This window comes from Pelodiscus sinensis, chromosome 32 (assembly GCF_052426305.1).
Source record: "Pelodiscus sinensis isolate ZL-2025 chromosome 32, ASM5242630v1, whole genome shotgun sequence".
Lineage (NCBI taxonomy): Eukaryota > Metazoa > Chordata > Testudines > Trionychidae > Pelodiscus > Pelodiscus sinensis.
Window position 1 is genome coordinate 15,942,251 of NC_143083.1, and position 6,371 is coordinate 15,948,621.

The following is a 6,371-nucleotide window of genomic DNA, read 5'->3' on the forward strand; positions in this document are numbered from 1 at the left end:
CCGGGGGCCTCGTCTTGCTTCCGGAGGCGTTGGGGATGCGAGCAGTAAGGGGACGTGCTGGCAGAGTGTCGTGGCGGGATTTCCCTTACGCGGCTCCCGGACGAGGGGCGTTGTGCGTGTGGCTGGCAGGAGAGGCGCGGCTTTGTTTGTTCCGGGCTTTAACGCTTTTCAGGGTGCAGCTCTAGGGTCTCTTTCTGGTGTAGATTTGCTTGTGCTGCGGTTCCAGTAGAGCGAGTGGCGCTTCCGTAGGGATGAAGATGGTGGCCATCCAAGTTACAATCCCTAGATCTCAAAGCACGGTACAAAGGAGGAGGTGTCTTTACCCCATTATATAGAGAAACTGAGGCACAGAGCAGGCCTGAGAGTCACCCAAGATCACCCACAGAGAGAACATGGTCTCCTGAATGCCCGTCTAGTGCTCTGTATGCTAGGCAATGCTGCCTCCCCTGAGATGGGCTAGTGGAAGGCAGCAAGGACGGGACCAGCGAGCCCCCAGAAGAGATGCCTGCCAGCTCAATCCAGCAAGAGAAGGCAGCCCAACGTCTCCTCTGCCTCGGGCCTCCCTGAGCAGCTCTGCTGGCTGGATTGGGGCCTCCCTGCTGAGTTTCTGCCTCCCCTTGCAGGCCTCAGAGCCGCTCTAGCCTGGGGGTTTGGCTAAAAGTTCTGTGGAGTCTCAGCTGAAGCTCTCCAGCCTCCCATTTGTTCACAGGGGTCCGACCCCTGAGTGGGAGGGCTGAGCTCGCTGTTCTTGCCCCGATCCAGAGTCGAGCGCCAGGAGTGCTGGGCCCTTCAGGTGCCTAATGATGGAGATGGGCACCGAGGGGCAGAGGGAGGTAAAGATGCCTAAGGGGCGATCCGCGTCTCTAGGTGCCTAAACACCTTTACGGATCTGGCCCTTCAGCCTTAGCCAGTGCTGGGCCCATTAGAAATAGAGCCACCCAGAGAACTTCTCCCCTCTTCTTGTGGCCCAGCCTTGCAAAATTCCACCGGCCCGGGGCGCGGGGGGCGAGAGTTTCGTTTCTTTCAGTGGTGAACGGCTGCAGCTGGAGCGTCCAGCGTGTGGGACCAGTTCTAGGTGCGTGGGCTCAGCCGGGTCTCGGTGCCGTCTGGCCCGTGTCAGACACAGCATGTGTGGCTGGCAGAGGGGCTTGACTCAAAGCAGAGTCTGCTCGGGCTCCCTGTGCGGTGCAGACAAGCCATTTGGCAGCAGGGGAAGGGGGGTCCAGCCAGGCAGGGCTGGGGGTGGCCTGCCAAGGCAGGGGAGGATGAATGCTGAGGTCTGTTCTGAAGGGCCCTTGATCACAACCTGGAGCTTTATCGGCCAAGTGGGGGCAGAGGCTGGGCTGCAGGTGGGGTGCCAGGTGGCTGCGCTGCGGAAGCAGGGCCTGGCTCCCCGAGTCCCGTTCACCGGGCGGGCGCAGGGCGAAGGCTGCGGGAGGGAGCCGGCTTAGCCCCTTGCATGCTGCCCTGGCCCGTCGGAGTAGGGGTCGTCCCCAAACTCCGGGCCAGCTCCGCTCCAAACTCCCTGCCTTGGCCGCAAGGCCTTGGGCCTGGGCCTGGAACGGACCGAACCTGGAGGCAGAGTCCGGCGGGAAGGAAATGCCCTTGGTCCCCTGGGGAGCGATTCTGGAGAATCAGAGATTCAGGTGGGCGGGCCTGGCGCATCAGGGGCCCTATGAAGGCGCAAACTCCCCCCTCTGTGGGGGGTGGCCGGGGGAGCAGCTGGCAGGGGCCGAGCACTGGGCGCCCGGGCGGCTCTCCCGGCCCCTGGGCTGCCTTGGGTCGCACAAACCAGGCAGCCTCGAGCTGCTCAGTGATGCTCAAGGGAAGAAATTGCTTGGTGCTGGCAGCATCCTCCTCCTCTTCGTGCTGATTGGTCCAGGCTGAGATCCCCCCCTCGCCCCCAGCCCAGCTGCTTTAAACCTACAGTCTGAGCAGCCCCTGTTGGCGGCGGGCAGGGGTATGAATTGAGGGAGCAGCAGCCCCAGCTCGGGCCGCGGTCTCCTCGCTGGGGGGACACGGCTCTCTCCTCCCCAGCAGCAGCAGAGGTAAGTGCGGCTTTGGGACGGGCACGCTCGTAGAAGAAAGTCCTGGCGCATCCTGGGGGCGAGGGAGGCAGAGCTCCGGACTGTGCCACCAAGTGCCTGTGGCAGCTGGAAAACTGGAGCAAAGCGGGTGAGGAAGAGAAGCCAGGGAGAGTGGGTGTGTGTGTGTGTGTGTGTGTGTTTCAGAGCAGAGGGGTGTGTGTGTGTGTTTCAGAGCAGAGGGGTGTGTGTGTGTTTCAGAGCAGAGGGGTGTGTGTGTGTGTGTGTGTTTGTTTCAGAGCAGAGGGGGGTGTGTGTGTGTGTGTGTTTCAGAGCAGAGGGGTGTGTGTGTGTGTGTGTTTCAGAGCAGAGGGGTGTGTGTGTGTGTGTGTTTCAGAGCAGAGGGGTGGGTGTGTGTGTGTCTTTCAGAGCAGGGGTGTGTGTGTGTGTTTGAGCAGAGGGGTGTGTGTTTCAGAGCGGGGGTGGGTGTTTCAGAGCAGGGGTGTGTGTGTGTGTGTGTTTCAGAGCAGAGGGGGGTGTGTGTGTGTGTGTGTGTTTCAGAGCAGAGGGGTGTGTGTGTGTGTTTCAGAGCAGAGGGGTGGGTGTGTCAGAGCGGGGGTGGGTGTGTTTCAGAGCAGAGGGGTGTGTGTGTGTGTGTGTGTGTTTCAGAGCAGAGGGGTGTGTGTGTGTGTGTGTTTGAGCAGAGGGGTGGGTGTGTCAGAGCGGGGGTGGGTGTGTTTCAGAGCAGAGGGGTGTGTGTGTGTGTGTGTTTCAGAGCAGAGGGGTGTGTGTGTGTGTGTGTTTGAGCAGAGGGGTGTGTGTGTGTGTGTGTTTGAGCAGAGGGGTGTGTGTGTTTGAGCAGAGGGGTGTGTGTGTGTGTGTGTGTGAGCAGAGGGGTGTGTGTTTCAGAGCGGGGGTGGGTGTGTCAGAGCGGGTGTGTGTGTGTGTGTGTTTGTGTGTGTGTTTGAGCAGAGGGGTGTGTGTTTCAGAGCGGGGGTGGGTGTGTCAGAGCAGGTGTGTGTGTGTGTTTGAGCAGAGGGGTGTGTGTGTGTGTGTGTGTGTGTGTTTCAGAGCAGAGGGGTGTGTGTTTCAGAGCAGAGGGGTGTGTGTTTCAGAGCGGGGGGGGTGTGTGTTTCAGAGCGGGGGGGTGTGTGTGTGTTTGAGCAGAGGGGGTGTGTTTCAGAGCGGGGGTGGGTGTGTCAGAGCAGGTGTGTGTGTGTGTGTGTGTTTGAGCAGAGGGGGGTGTGCCTGCACGTGTGCGCGCATTTCAGAAGTGTGTGTGAGGCAGAGCATAGGTCTGTTCGGCACAGACCCCCCCCCCCACTTCTCCTCTTGCGAGGGCGGGTTCCACCTCGTGACCTCTGCAGGCTGAGGGGTAACAGCTGGTTTATCGCTACCGCTGTGTCGCATCCCGCGGCCCTCGGGCGCTCGCTGCTTGTCGCCGCGTCAGTCGAAAGTCTCGTAGACAGTTGTGAGCCAGGGTTAGAAGCAGCAGGCTGGTCCCTAGACAGTCGAGTATCCGTTTCTTTAACCCCCGCAGAAGCGGGCTGTGCCCACAACGCCCCGGTACCATCACAGGGTTTGTCCGGTGCTCCCAGACTCTTGGTTGTTTTAAGTTGTTCCTGTTACAGACCAGCTCGGCTCCCCCCGACGCTTGATGAGCTGTTTGGAAACCGCATTTCAAAACCAGGTGTAAGCGGGGAGCTGCGGTTTGGAGCCGTGCGTGTGTTCAGCGGGATGCGGCTAGCTGGAGACGGTGGGTGGGTGTTAGAGGGGAGGAAGCGGCTGGAACTTAGCAGTTTGGCTTTTAAAAGGGGGGACCCTTGAATTTGGCGGCTCCCTAGCCCCTCCCATGTGCCCCGGGCCCTTCAGTTTCTGAGGTTTGCTGAAATGAGACTTTTGCTGGTTGGTTTCTCTGATTTCAGCTGGCTGCGATCAGGGCCGCAAGTGAACAGAGCGCAAGGGAGGTTTTCCTAGCACCACGCCCAGTCCAGGTAAAGAGACACCAGGATCTCACGAGGAATCATGAGGACCCCCACCCCAAGCTAGGTCTTCCCCAAATTGCCAAACCTCCATGGCCCCCCCACATCCTGTGGATCCCAAAGCTGACAGCACAGGAAGTCCTGTCCTTATCTGACCCCCCTTGCCATAGTCCCTCAGTGTCTCAGTGTTTATCCTGACAACATCCCTGCGAAATAGGGCAGTGATCATGGGGCAAATGGGGAAACTGAGGCACGGAAAAGTGAAGTGACTTGCCCAAGGTCACAGGGGGAGTCTGCGCTGTTGGAGGACAGCTGCTGCCCACTGACTGCCCGGGCAGGCCTGGGGCAGATTTCTCAGTGATTGATCCTTGCTGTGACGCGGGGGAGAAGGCTGCCCCCCAAGGCTGAGCTGCCACCACAATGTGGTTACCCAGGTAAAACCGTAGGCAGAATGTGGCCCTGGCCCGCTGCCTGTTTGGGGTCTTACGCTGGCGCCTATCACTGGTCTCCGAGCCTTTCGTGTAAAACCAACTGGGGGGGGGGGCGCGTCGTACAGCATGGCCCCCCTCTGGTCCCCGGAGCAGACCCGACGTTTCGGGGGCTCTCGATGGGAATCCCAGATGCTCAGCTCCCCTACGGATCAGTCTTGGGCCGAGACAAACTTCTGCCCAAGGAATCTCACTAGGAGGGAAAACTCTCCCCCACCTGCGCAATCGCCCAGTAGCGGCTCCGTAACCCCCCAGCGCCCCACAGCTCCTCGCCAACCACCGACGTGTTAAGCAAGGGGCGTCCTTGGCTGCTACAATCTTCCGTCTGGCACAAAAGCTCCCGATCCCAGCAGAGTGCCGGAGCCGCCCCTGTGCGCCTAGCAGGCGCCTGTCTTCGCGGCTTTATGGCTTCCGCTGAAGACTCGATCTCTGCTCGGGGACCGGGTAATACTCCGCGCCGAGTCTCGATGGGCGCTTAAAGCTCGCTCCTTGCGCAGCCGCGCTGCAATTGGCGGAGCTGCGCTATTACCTGTCGCGCTAATTGCGAGCGATTCCTCCGCCCTCCCGCAGGACAGGCACCAGCCTCGTTGTTTATGGGCTTTGCCGTGGGACTGCCCCCCCCCCCCCCCCGAAAGATGGAGTTTTGCTGTACGACTGTCGGGGCGGAACAGACACACTTGGAAGCCCAGCAGGCTGGGAGCTGCCTCCCTCGGGGAGGGGCTGGAGCTCGGCTGTGCCAGGGAACCGGCTTCTAGGGGACGTGCAGTAGCACCCGCTGGGATGCGCCTCGGAATGCAGGAGTTTGATGCCCAGTCGTGCTACTGCCTGTGTGCTGGGCCTTGGGGGAGTCACTTGATCTCTCAGGGGCTCAGTCCCCCATCTGCCATGCGTTTCGATCATAAACTCTTCGGGGCAGGGGCTGTGTCTGCGGCACCCAGCGCGATGGGGTTCTGCTTTTGGCCTGTCACCAGGAATTCAAATGCTGCCCAGCTGATTAGCAGAGCCCCATAGACGCCAGGGGGGTTTGTGCTGGTGGTGCACATCTGCACATGCCTGGGTGCACAGCACATTTATTCTGCGCATGGAAAAACCCTAGAGGGAGCCCTGCCTGTAACCTTTAACCACCCCTTGCAACGGGACTACCTTGGCCATATGACACCTGCGGGTCCCCTTTGGAAATCGCATTGTGCCTCCGATGGGGCAGCGCCGCCTTTCCAGCCCAGAGCCCCCGAAGCACCGGGCGGAGCTGGTTTTGCAGCTTTCCAGTGAGCGCGAGTCTGTCTGTGGCGGGTGGGACATTTAACTTGCCTGCGTCTAACTCCCGGGCCAGGCCAAGAGGTGGATTAGCCAGGTCTCCTGTGACGTGGCGTGGGCATCCCACTTCCAGCCACAAACCGGAGGGGAAGGGCCCCTGGTGCTTGCGGGGTACTGGCGGGAAAGCGCTGGCTTCAGGCAGCCGCCCCTTGTCCCTGAGCCCATGGGATGGGGCACTCTCCGAGATCAGCCTGCGCCCGGTGGGAGGCTGGGCAGGGAAAGAGAGCGGGGTGCGGGAGGGGCCGGGAGGGGCAGCTCGGGGGGAGCTGCCAGGCGGGTGCCGGAGACGGGGCAGTGGGACTGACTCGTGTTTTGCCAGTCCCAGTCCTGGCGGGGTTTGCTCTCGGGCCCGGAGTGGGAGCAGCGCTGGGGGGGGGGGGGGGGGCAAGGGGGGGGGGGGGGGGGGGGCAGGGGGAGGCAGGAGCCCTGCCCGCCCCAGGAGCAGGGGGTATGTCTACACTACCCTCCTAGTTCGAACTAGGAGGGTAATGTATGCATACCGCACTTGCTAATGAAGCCCGGGATTTGAATTTCCCGGGCTTCATTAGCATAAGCGGGGAGCC